Source organism: Neophocaena asiaeorientalis, unplaced genomic scaffold (genome assembly GCF_003031525.2).
Source record: "Neophocaena asiaeorientalis asiaeorientalis breed wild unplaced genomic scaffold, Neophocaena_asiaeorientalis_V1.1 scaffold113, whole genome shotgun sequence".
Classification (NCBI taxonomy): Eukaryota; Metazoa; Chordata; class Mammalia; order Artiodactyla; family Phocoenidae; genus Neophocaena; species Neophocaena asiaeorientalis.
This window is the reverse complement of record NW_020172316.1, coordinates 2481698-2494990: the sequence shown is the minus strand read 5'-3', so window position 1 is coordinate 2494990 and position 13293 is coordinate 2481698. Positions and strand designations below refer to the sequence as shown.

The following is a 13293-nucleotide window of genomic DNA, read 5'->3' as shown; positions in this document are numbered from 1 at the left end:
TTTTTTTTAATGTTTATTTATTTGGCTGCGCCGCCTCTTTAGGTGCGGCATGTGGGATCTAGTTCCCTGACCAGGGATTGAACCTGGGCCCCCTGCGTTGGGAGCGCAGAGTCCTAACCGCTGGACCACCAGGGAAATCCCTCTGGGTCTATCTTGTTGCATTGATCTATATTTCTGTTTTTGTGCCAGTTCCTTACTGTCTTGATTACTGTAGGTTTGTAGTATAGTCTGAAGCCCAGAAGCGTGATTCCTCCAGTTCCATTTTTCTTTCTCAAGCTTGCTTTGGCTATTCGGGGTCTTTTGTTTTTCCATAGAAATTGTGAAATTTTTTGTTCTAGTTCTGTGAAAAATGCCATTGGTCGTTTGATAGGGATTTCACAGAATCTGTAGATTGCTTTGGGTTGTATAGTCATTTTCACAATGTTGATTCTTCCAATCCAAGAACATGGTATGCCTCTCCACCTGTTTGTATCATCTTTAATTTCTATCATCAGTGTCTTATAGTTTTCTGCACAGAGGTCTTTGTCTCCTTAGGTAGGTTTATTTCTAGGTATTTTATTCTTTTTGTTGCAGTGGTACATGGGAGTGTTTCCTTAATTTCTGTTTCAGATTTTTCTTCATTAGTGTACAGGAATGCCTAATTCATTGATTAGCTTTAGTAGTTTTATGGTAATATCTTTAGGATTCTCTATGTATAGTATCATGTCATCTGCAAACAGTGACAGGTTTACTTCTTCTTTTCCGATTTGGATTCCTTTTATTTCTTTTTATTCTCTGATTGCTATGGCTAAAATGTCCAAAACTATGTTGAATAATAGTGGTGAATGAGGGCAACCTTGTTTTGTTCCTGATCTTAGTGGAAATGGTTTCAGTTTCACCATTGAGAGTGATGTTGACTGTGGGGTTGGCATATATGTCCTTTATTATGTTGAGGTAAGTTCCCTGTATGCCTACTTTCTGGAGGGATTTTTATGATAAATGGGTGTTGAATTTTGTCAAAAGCTTTTTCTTCATCTATTGAGATGATCATATGGTTTTTATCCTTCAGTTCGTTACTATGGTTTATCACATCGATTGATTTACGTATATTGAAGAATCCTGGCATTCTTGGGATAAACTGCACTTGATCATGGTGTATGATCCTTTTAATGTGCTGTTGGATTGTGTTCGCTAGTATTTTACTGAGGATTTCTACATCTATGTTCATCAGTGTTATTGGCCTGTAGTTTTCTTTTTTTGTGACATCTTTGTCTGGTTTTGTTATCAGGGTGATTGTAGCCTTGTAGAATGAGTTTGGGAGTGTTCCTCCCTCTGCTATATTTTGGAAGATTTTGAGAAGGATAGGTGCTAGCTCTTCTGTAAATGTTTGATAGAATTCACCTGTGAAGCCATCTGGTCCTGGGCTTTTTGTTGGAAGATTTTTAATCACAGTTTCAGTTTCAGTGCATGTGATTGATCTGTTTATATTTTCTATTTCTTCCTGGTTCAGTCTCAGAAGCTTTTGCTTTTCTAAGAATTTGTCCATTTCTTCCAGGTTGTCCATTTTATTGGCATAGAGTTGCTTGTAGTAATCTCTCATGATCCTTTGTATTTCTGCAGTGTCAGTTGTTACTTCTCCATTTCATTTCTAATTCTATTGATTTGAGTCTTCTCCCCTTTTTTCTTGATGAATCTGGCTAATGGTTTATGAATTTTGTTTATCTTCTCAAAGAACCAGCTTTTAGTTTTGCTGATCTTTCCTATTGTTTCCTTTATTTCTTTTTCATTTATTTCTGATCTGATCTTTATGATTTCTTTCCTTCTGCTAACTTGGGGTTTTTTTGGTTTTTCTTTCTCTACTTGCTTTAGGTGTAAGGTTTAGTTTGTTTATTTGAGATGTTTCTTGTTTCTTGAGGTAGGATTGTATTGCTATAAACTTACCTCTTAGAACTGCTTTTTCTGCATCTCATAGGTTTTGGGTCATCATGTTTTCTTTGTCATTTGTTTCTAGGTAGTTTTCGATTTCCTCTTTGATTTCTTCAGTGATCTCTTGGTTATTTAGTAGTGTAGTGTTTAGCCTCCATGTGTTCATATTTATAACAGAATTTTTTTCTGTAATTGATATCTAGTCTCATAGCCTTGTGGTTGGAAAAGATACTTGATACTATTTCAGTTTTCTTAAATTTACCAAGGCTTGGTTTGTGACTCAATACATGATCTGTCCTGGAGAATGTTCCATGAGCACTTGAGAAGGAAGTGTATTCTGTTGTTTTTGGATAGAATGTTCTATAAATATCAATTAAGTCCATCTTGTTTAGTGTGTCATTTAAAGCTTATGTTTCCTTATTTATTTTCATTTTGGATGAACTGTGCATTGATGAAAGTGGGGTGTTAAAGTTCCCTACTATGATTGTGTTACTGTCAATTTCCCCTTTTATGGGTGTTAGCATTTGCCTTATGTATTGAGGTGCTCTTATGTTTGGAGCATAAATATTTACAATTGTTATATCTTATCTTGGAATCATCCCTGGATCATGTGTACTGTCCTTCTTTGTCTCTTCTAATAGTCTTAATTTAATTTAATTAAATTTATTTATTTATTTATTTTTTTGTGGTACGTGGGCCTCTCACTGTTGTGGCCTCTTCCGTTGCGGAGCACAGGCTCCGGATGTGCAGGCTCAGCAGCCATGACTCATGGACCTATCCACTCCGCAGCATGTGGGATCTTCCCGGGTCGGGGCACGAACCCATATCCCCTGCATCAACAGGCAGACTCTCAACCACTGTGCCACCAGGGAAGCCTATAGTCTTTATTTTAAAGTCTATTTTGTCTGATAAGAGAATTGCTACTCCAGCTTTCTTTTGTTTTCCATTTTCATGGAATATATTTTCCCATCCCCTCACTTTCAGTCTGTATGTGTCCCTAGGTCTGAAGTGGGTCTCTTGTAGACAGCATATATACAGGTCTTGTTTTTGTATCCATTCAGCCAGTCTGTGTCTTTTGTTTGGAGCATTTAATCCATTTACATTTAAAGTAGTTATCACTATGTATATTCCTATTACCATTTTCTTAATTGTTTGGGGTTTGTTATTGTAGGTCTTCTCCTTCTCTTGTGTTTCCTGCCTAGAGAAGTTCCTTGGTGGTGCTGAATTCTCTTAGCTTTTGCTTGTCTGTAAAGGTTTTAATTTCTCTGTTGAATCTGAATGAGATACTTGCTGGATAGAGTCATCTTGGTTGTAGGTTTTTCCCTTCATCACTTTAAATATGTCCTGCCACTCCCTTCTGGCTTGCAGAGTTTCTGCTGAAAGATCAGCTGTTAACCTTATGGGGATTCCATTGTATGTTATTTTTTGTTTTTCCCTTGCTGTTTTTAATATTTTTTCTTTGTATTTAATTTTTGATAGATTTTTAATATATGTCTTGGCGTATTTCTCCTTGGATTTATCCTGTCTGGGACTCTGTGTGCTTCCCGCACTTGATTAACTATTTCCTTTCCCATATTAGGGAAGTTTTCAACTATTATCTCTTCAGATATTCTCATAGTCCCTTTCTATTTCTCTTCTTCTTCTCTGGTCCCTATAATTCAAATGTTGGTGCATTTAATGTTGTCCCAGAGGTCTCTATGAATGTCCTCAATTCTTTTCATTCCTTTTTCTTTATTCTTCTCTGAGGTAGTTATTTCCACTATTTTATTTTCCAGGTCACTTCTCCGTTCTTCTGCCTCAGTTATTCTGCTATTGATGCCTTCTAGAGAATTTTTAATTTCATTTATTGTGTTGTTCATCATTGTTTGTTTGCTCTTTAGTTCTTCTAGGTCCTTGTGAAACGTTTCTTGTATTTTCTCCATTCTATTTCCAAGATTTTGGATCAGCTTTACTATCATTACTCTGAATTCTTTTTCAGGTAGTCTGCCTATTTCCTCTTGATTTGTTTGGTTCTTGTGGGTTTTTACCTTGCTCCTTCATCTGCTGTGTATTTCTCTGTCTTCTCATTTTGCTTAACTTACTGTGTTTGGGGTCTCCTTTTTCGCAGGCTGAAGGTTTGTAGTTCCCTTTTTTTTTGGTGTCTGCCCCCAGTGGCTGATGTTGGTTCAGTGGGTTGTGTAGTCTTCCTGGTGGAGGGGACTGGTGCCTGTGCTGTGGTGGTTGAGGTTGGTTCTTGTCTTTCTGGTGGGCAGGGCCATGTCTGGTGGCATGTTTTGGAGTGTCTGTGACCTTATTATGATTCTAGGCAGCCTCTCTGCTAATGGGCAGCCTCTCTCCTAATTGTTTGGCATAGGGTGCCCAGCACTGTAGCTTGCTGTTCGTTGAGTGGAACTGGGTCTTAGCATTGAGAATGAGATCTCTGGGAGAGCTTTCAGCATTTGATATCATGTGGCGCCAGGAGGTCTCTGGAGCACCAATGTCCTGAACTCGGCTCTCCCACCTCAAGAGGCACAGGCCTGACATCCGGCCAGACCACCAAGACCATGTCAGCCACACAGCTCAGAATAAAAGGGAGAAAAAAATAAAGAAAGAAAGAAAGAGAAAAATAAAATAAAATAAAGTCATTAAAATAATAAATTAAAAAATTACTAAAAATAAAAAATTAAAAAGTAATAAAAAAAGAAAGAAAAAAGAAAGAAAGAAAGAAGAGAGCAACCAAACCAAAAAAAAAAACAAATCCACCAATGATAACAAGCACTAATAAGTATAGTAAAAAAACAAACAAAAAACCCCCCAAAATCCCAGACAGAACGCTAGGACAAATGGTAGAAGCAAAGTTATACAGGCAAAATCATACAAAGAAGTATACACATATACACTCACACAAAGAAAAAGGAAAAAAATATATATCTATATATAAAAAAAAAAAAGGAAGAGAGCAACCAAATCAATAAGCAAATCTACCAATGACAATAAACTCTAAATACTAAACTAGGATAAACATAAAACCAGAAGCACATTAGATGCATAAAGCAAATCGCAAGTCTACAGTTGCTCCCCAAGTCAACTGCCTCAATTTTGGGGTGATTCGTTGTCTATTCAGGTATTCCAGAGTTTCAGGGTACATCAAGTTGATTGTGGAGATTTAATCCGCTGCTTCTGTTGCTGCTGGGAGAGATTTCCCTTTCTCTTCTTTGTTTGCACAACTCCTGGGCTTCGGCTTTGGATTTGGCCCCGCCTCTGTGTGTAGGTCACCTGAGGGCAACTGTTACCCCCCCAGACAGGACGGGGTTAAAGTAGCAGCTGATTAGGGGGCTCTGGCTCACTCAAGCCTGGGGGGAGGACGAGGTGCAGAATGCGGGGCAAGCCTGCATCGGCAGAGGCAGAGGCCGGTGAGACATTGCAACAGCCTGAGGTTTGCCGTCTGTTCTCCCGGGGAAGTTGTCCCTGGATCATGGGACCCTGGCAGTGGCGGGCTGCACAGGTTCCTAGGAGGGGAGGTGTGCATAGTGACCTGTGCTTGCACACAGGCTTCTTGGTGGCTGCAGCAGCAGTCTTAGCATTTCATACCCATCTCTGGTGTCTGTGCTGATAGCCGCGGCTCGCACCCGTCTCTGGTGCTCTTTTAGGCGGTGCTCTAAGTCCCCTCTCCTCGCCCACAGGGAAACAATGGTCTCTTGCCTCTTAGGAAGGTCCAGGCTTTTTCCTGGACTCCCTCCTGGCTAGCAATGTTGCACTAGCCCACTTCAGGCTGTGTTCACGCAGTCAACCCCAGTCCTCTCCCTGGGATCTGACTTCCGAAGCCTGAGCCTCAGCTCCCAGCCCCCACCCGCCCTGGCGGGTGAACAGAGAAACCTCTCAGGCTGCTGAGTGCTGGTAGGCACCGATCCTCTGTGCCGGAATCTCTCTGCCTTGCCCTCTGCACCCCTGTTGCTGCTGTCTCCTCCATGGCTCCGAAGCTTCCCCCTGCCATCCCCCCATCGTCTTCGCCAGTGAAGGGGCTTCCTAGTGTGTGGAAACTTTTCCTCTTTTACAGCTCCCTCCCAGAGGTGCAGGTCCCGTCCCTATTCTTTTGTCTCTGTTTTTTCTTTTTTCTTTTTCTCTGCCCAGGTACTTGGGGAGTTTCTTGCCTTTTGGGAAGTCTGAGGTCTTCAGCGTTCAGTAGGTGTTCTGTAGGAGTTGTTCCACATGTGGATGTATTTCTGATGTTTTTGTGGGGAAGAAGGTGATCTCCACTTCTTACTCCTCTGCCATCTTGAAGGTCTCCCTAATACATCTCTTTCAACAACCTAAACATACTTATTTGAAAGTTTTTGCTATAGTACACCTTGACTGTATACAATTAAAAAATAGGGGTTCCCTGGTGGCGCAGTGGTTGAGAGTCTGCCTGCCGATGCAGGGGACATGGGTTCGTGCCCTGGTCCAGCAAGATCCCACATGCTGCAGAGTGGCTGGGCCTGTGAGCCGTGGCCGCTGAGCCTGCGCATCCGGAGCCTGTGCTCCGCAACCGGAGAGGCCACAGCAGTGAGAGGCTCGTGTACCGCAAAAAAAATAAATAAATAAAAAGTTTTTGCCACAGTATTTCATAAAATTAATTTTGAGTGAATTTATCACTTGAATTTTGAGTTTTTCTGGCCCTGTGCATCTGCATGGGATTCCAGAATTTTGTTTGGAGAGATCAGTTTTTTATTTTTTAATATAGACATAAAGATATATGTCTTTGTTTCTTCCGATATTAAGTCATTATTAAAAAAGTATAAAAGGAATATGTAATAGAAAGCAAAATTTCTAGAAATAACCACTGGTGCTAGCTTGGTTATACTTCTCTAGGTGTTTTTCCCCCTCTCTGGCTAATAACATGCAATAAAATTGCAAAAGCGAATGGTAAGATCAGCTTTTGTGGGAGATTTTTGCATTTTTTTTTTTCCTGCTCTCTACTTCTGGATCATCCCTCGTAGTCTTATGTTTGCATTTGTTTCCTACCAGCTCTCTGGTGTCCCGTCCCAGATCCAAGTCTCATAATGGAACTGATTGTCACTATCTAGTAGCAATAGTGCACATCCATCCACTTTTCCTAGAGAGGCTTGGCTTGACTTTGATGAGGCTGTGCTGTTCTTCTCTTGCCTCACTTGGTCCAGAGCTTCTTATAAAACTAGACCTGCCTCAAGAACAAGTTGTGGGAGTTACAACACTCCAGCCTTTGACTTCCAGCAATGACTCTGACTTTGTCACGTCTCCTCTCTAGGGGAACATTAGTCCTTATTATCCTGTAGGAGCAACACTCTGAGCCACTAGTGGCTGCTTTTGAGTCACGAGTAGAGCAGGCCTATGATTGTACCTGCACACACTGTCTTCAGTTTTCGTTCTTTTTTAGTTCACAAAGATGTTAAATATTTTTGTAAACTTACTTTTGTCTTTGAGTTTGAATAATTTTTTCCACATACATTCAACATGCATGATCACTTTCAGAATACCAGAATTAGTTAGTTTAAAACCAGAAATAAAACAAGGCAGTTGATGTCCAGCTATACTGGCACTCACCTAGAGAGATAGCAGTGAAAAGTATCTCTAGTAGTACAAATACTACAGCTTGAAATTCTTATGTACCTATCACTGTAAACCTCTAACCAACAGCAAGGTTGACCGGCCCTGATTTTTTCCAAACATCTTCTTTTGACTTCTTCTTTGGAGCCCTCTCTTTGAGTTTATATTGAAATCTCATGTTTTTTAAAGCTTAATATAATACATATAAAAATACTGAGAAACGGGGTTGGGGGGGGGGAAATAAGAGCAAGATCACAGGATGATTTATCTCAACCCCACAATGCCTAGAGACAAATATACACCCTCAGTCTTACCAGAGAGGCCATGATATATGGTTCAATCCATATCATATTACTGATTCATTAAGTATATTTTAAAAATCTCTGGCCTTCTTCTTCTCATTAAAGTGAGATTTCTCCAGTTTTCCAGCAAAAATGGAGGGAGACAGTTGCTACTCCTTATCTCTGTGTCTCTAATTTTTAGTTCTTCACATATATCAGAATTCAGTAAACATTTGTAGACTATCACTTGCAAGCAGATTGCTTTCACTGTAGGATTGTAAGAATGTGATATATTCATTTTAAATTTCTAAAGACTTTCTAACATTTCATGAAATAAGCCAGGTAGCTGGGAAAGTTATGTCTCTGCCATATCTCCCTAGAACTAACCATTACAATGACACCGCACAGTATTATATGCTCAATGCTAGACCTAATGACTGCTGTTTTATTTTTTAAATTTTATTGAAGTATACTTGATTTACAATGTTGTGTTAATTTCTGCAGTAGAGCAAAGTGACTCCGTTATACATATATATCCTTTTTCATATTCTTTTCCATCATGGTTTATCACAGAATATTGAATATAGCTCCCTGTGCTATACAGTAAGACCTTGTTGTGTAACCATCCTATATACAATAGTTTGCATTTGGGATAGTTTGCTAATCCCAAACTCCCAAACCTTCCCTTTCCCACCCCGCTTCTCCCTTGGCAGCCACAAGTCTGTTCTCTATGTGTGACTACTGGTTTTGGAGTCAAATTCTGTAGACTTATTTATGGAATGTCATTTACTGTGTTATCATTTCCATATCTATTGCAGTACCACTAGTTTAGTCCTTTCTTTTTTTTCTGTACAAATTCAGTTACTTTTAACTGGTCTCTCTACCTTGAGTCTAATGGCACTTAATGTTTATGAGGTCCTGCATCTTTCTGAGAATCTGACGAGAACTGTGGAACTTCTTTCTTGAAAATGCACTTAAGTACGTATAGTCCACATTTCATATAAATTTCGATGGGTTCATAAATCCCTGAAACTGCCATGGAGACTCCTAAAAGTGCTTCCATTTGAATTTATCATATCCATCTCATTCATCCATTCATTTATCCATCAAACACTTTTGCATCTGCACTAAATTTGGTACATTTGTGCTAAGCTCTGGATATACAAAGATATATAGGAAATATATTTTCCTCTTAAAGAACTTCTAGTCAAGACTGGAGGGAAGAGCTATGTCCAACATATATAACAAAGTGATATAGGCATTTGTGGACTACAGAAGAGGTCCAAAGACAGAAAATTTTGATTCTGTTAGGGAAATATTAAGTAAAACCTTCAAGAATCAGATTAACCCTCCTAAAGCAATGCCTTTATCATTCTATCCCTACATTAAACAAACTGCAGTGGTGCTCTATTAATGGAGGGAAATGAACTTCTCAACTTGAAATCTAAGACCTTGGTTAATCAGACTCTAGTCTATTTTTGCTCTGTCAATTACCAGCAATGTCACATGGGGAAAGTTAAATAAAATCTCTGGATTTCAGTTTTCTCATCTGTAATAGTAATGATAATAGCAAGAAAAATAAGAATAACAAATAAAAACCATCTTATAGAATTTTGGACAGTAATGATAATATCAAGAGCAGGCATCGTACTATCTGCAGGCTTTGTACTGAAGTCTTGCATTTATTATGTCTAGTGTATCAGAGTGGCTAAGCATAAGGACTTTGGGGTCAGCAGCACCTCTCATCCTTCCTTGCTTTGCCAGTTTTTGTCTTTATGGTTTGGGCCAACTAATTTGACCTGCTTATCAATTTTCTCGGTGCACAAAGGAAATAATATATACCCTGAGGGCAGCTGAGGATTAAATAAGGTTTCAATGAGTACAAATGGTCTGAGCATGGTGCCTAACACAGTACTAGGTATTATTATTACTATAAATATGTGTGTACTACCATGTGTAAAATAGATGGCTAATGGGAACCTGCTGTAGAACACAGGGAGCTCAGCTCGGTGCTCTCTGATGACCTAGATGGGTGGGATAGGGGTGAGTGGCAGGGAGGTCCAAGAAGAAGGGGATGTATATATACACATAGCTGATTTACTTTGTTGTACAGAAGAAACTAACACAACATTGTTAAGCAATTATACTCCAATAAAAAATAATAAAAATATAAGATTAAAAAAATAGATATACTTATCACCATTCATATGTAAAGAAACTGAGGCCCAGATAGTTCAATAACTTTCTCAGGTTATACAGGTAGTGAGAAGTATAGTTGGGATTCAAGTTTCTCTGACTCCAGGGGCCATGGTTAATTCAAAGCTAGGCAGAGGGTGGTATGGGGTACGGGGAGAAGAAGAGAGAAATGAGAGGGAAAGAAGAGCACTGGTGCTGTCCTTAGCACATGGCCATTCATTTCCTTTTCTTTTCAATCTTCCTGTTTGAATTTTCCACTTCAACTGTTCGTATCTAGTCATCGACCTAGAACCACCTTGCCTCTGTGCCTTTGTCCATGCCACGTCCTGTCTCTTCCCTCTAGGTTCAATTCCTACTCCATCTGGAAGGCCCTGGGGACGATCCGTTGGCTTTTGGAGACTGTCTAGACCACATCTCTCGGGAGTCATCTTTTGTAGACCTGAGGTTCCATATCACTTATTTTCTGTATCACTCACTTGGTGCTAATGTTACCCACCTCTTTATTGTTACCTTTTAGGCCCATATATTTTTATGACTGCACAGAGGTCATACCTCCTTGTAAGCAGGAGCTGTGCTTTGAAATCACAGTGCCTGCAGTGCTGTCTCACCTGTACTAGCATTCCATGCATATCTCATTGTTGATTGTGTTTCATTTTGAAAGATAATTTTAAAGTATGTCTTGCTTCAGAACTCTGAAATCATAATCTCAATCATAAGGAAAATACAGTTCTGTTTGTACACTGCTTCATTAGAAATATAGCTAATGTGTAAAGTAATAAACACTTTTATTCTTGTAGCTGGAAGATGGATGACAAGATAATAGTGTCATGGGCTTGAAGAAAATCGTGGCATCAAGAGAAATGTGATGAAATGCTAGAGAGTTTATCATTTTGATCTCTTCCTTTTTTTTCTTTCTGTCTTTTTTCCTGTCCTGAGAAAAATGAGTTACCCTAGCATTTTAAGAGTCCATCATCCTTGCAGCCCTGTTAATGTAACAGTAACATTCTTAACATTTATGCTGTTTACTCGCCATATGTAACACATAGGTGTCAGACAGTGGGTAAAGTTCTTTTTTTGAGAGTGTGTGATTCCTTTTGCAAGTTCTTCATATTGACTTGTTCTACGATTTGGTGAAAAAATATACTTAAAGATAAGAACTCAAGACAATGTTAACTTTTTTTCTCAGTAGAACTTTAATTTTAATCTTTGGGATGTTGCAGTATTGCTCTTACAGTTTATGGTTAGCTTTTGACTTGTATTATATCTGTTTGTTTCTTTTTTTTAAATTTTCTTTTCTTTTACTCAGATCATTTTCTGTAGATAAGGAAGACTAGGGAAAAGGAGACTTCAAAACAGATGGGTACTGGAGCCTCGGGTCTGATCTTAACAGCAGGCTGTGTCCTGCACTGTAGGAAATGCTGTTATTGAGGTAACTAAGCATAAGGCATATGGTCATGCCATGTTGATTTTGGGAATCAAAAAATAACATTTGCACTTGTGTCTGACAGAAAACCAGTTTACTTAATAGCTTTTCCCTTAATCTTAAGTAGGAGAATATGGGACTAGAAAATTTTAATTTATGTGGTTATTAGGGCATGATTAGATGCTGTCTCACAGGGCAGTTTGACATTGTGCTTGTGAAATAATGCGTTTTGTTTTTGCTTTGTTTTTTAATGGTCAATTCTCAGTCTTCTTTTTACTTGACCTCTCAGAGCATATGACACAGTTGCTCACACCCTCTTCCTTGATACCCTTTCTTCACATAGATTTGTGGTTTTCATCTGGGTACACTGGCCAGTTCTTCTCAGTTTCATTAACTGATGCTCCTTTTCTCCCTTTCCTTTGATTGCTCAAGTATTCCAGCACACTCACTCCCTTGGTGATTGCATCCATTCTCATAGCTGATATACCAAGTAGATGCCAACAAATCCCAAATTTATATCTCCAGCCCAGAGCCTGAACTACAGAAATCAGTATTTAACCGCTGACTTGGACTTCTCCACTTGGATATCTAACAGACATCGCAAACTGGATTATGTCCAAAACTCTTCCCTTTCAAACCTTTTCCTGCTCCAGTCTTCCCTATCTCATTTGATGGCATTTCCTTCATTCCATATGGTTTCTAAAGATCAATCCACCATAGTCCAATTACTGTTGACTCTTTTAAAGAGAAAGGCTCCTGGGGCTAGTCAAGACTTTAGTGTATAGGAAAGGTACTTTAGGCATATAACTTCTTATTCTTCTTCCTCTGGGGGAGGGGCCTCCATTTTAATTTCAAATTTCTTTTCCTTCTATCTCTTGGACATCAGAAAGGAGGTTATTGGGGAAGCAATATCTTCATACTTTGGTTGTAAATTTGAAGTGGTACTCAAAAGTAGGAATTGATACCATAACATCATTTTCTTTCCAAACATGCCTATACCCTGGCAAGACTTAAATAATTACTGGGGGATGAAAACAGTGTAAGTATTAACTAAATATTAACATAGCTACCAATGCAGTAATAGATACTCCTATCTGATCTGTGGTTTTGGGAAAGGTGCTCTGACTCCTTTACGTAGCGCCTGTTCAAATTCCTGGACCTCTGTGTTTACTGCAGTAAGATATGACTGATTGCAATTGAAAGCAAGCCAAGGTGGCACAGTGGTTAAGATTCCTCCTGCCAATGCAGGGGACACAGGTTTGATCCCTGGCCTGGGAACATCGCAAATGCCGTGGAGCAACTAAGCCCGTGCACCACAGCTACTGATCCTGCGCTCTAGAGCCCGCAAGCCACAACTACTGAAGCCTGTGTGCTACAGCTACTGAAGCCCATGTGCCTAGAGCCCATGCTCCACAACACAAGGGAAGCCACCGCAATAAGAAGCCCATGCACCACAATGAAGAGTAGCCCCCGCTTGCTGCAACTAGAGAAAGCCTGAGTGCAACAATGCAGCCAAAAATAAATAAATAAATAAATTCATTAAAAAAAAAAAAAGAAAGAAAGAAAGCCAAGCTGGGAATGGTCTGGTATAGCAGTGTAACTCTCATTAGTTACTGCAGTGGTATTTTTACTAAATTTTAGTAATCATGGAACTGAGTAATATTAAGAATAAAAGAAGCATGTCATTGCTGTCCTGATTTTTAAATATCATAGCATTAAACAAAAATAGACTTTTCTTGACATTTCCTCCTTGTATTATTTAATGTCTGTTTCCTACGCTAGCAAAGAGTTAACAAGTAAACGTATGTTACCCTATTTTTTATTAAAAAAATTTTTTTTAACATCTTTATTGGAGTGTAATTGCTTTACATTGTTGCATTAGTTTCTGCTGTATAACAAAGTGAATCAGCTATATGTATACATATATCCCCATATCCCCTCCCT

General features: G+C 39.2%; 1 non-coding gene across 1 annotated transcript; it reads right to left on the bottom strand.

Moving 5' to 3' along the window:
• Nucleotides 1-62: 62 nt before the first annotated feature.
• On the bottom strand, nucleotides 63-135 carry TRNAG-CCC (transfer RNA glycine (anticodon CCC)). The gene has a single exon. It is a non-coding gene; the product is annotated as a tRNA-Gly (tRNA).
• Between the last annotated feature and the right edge of the window lie 13158 nt (nucleotides 136-13293).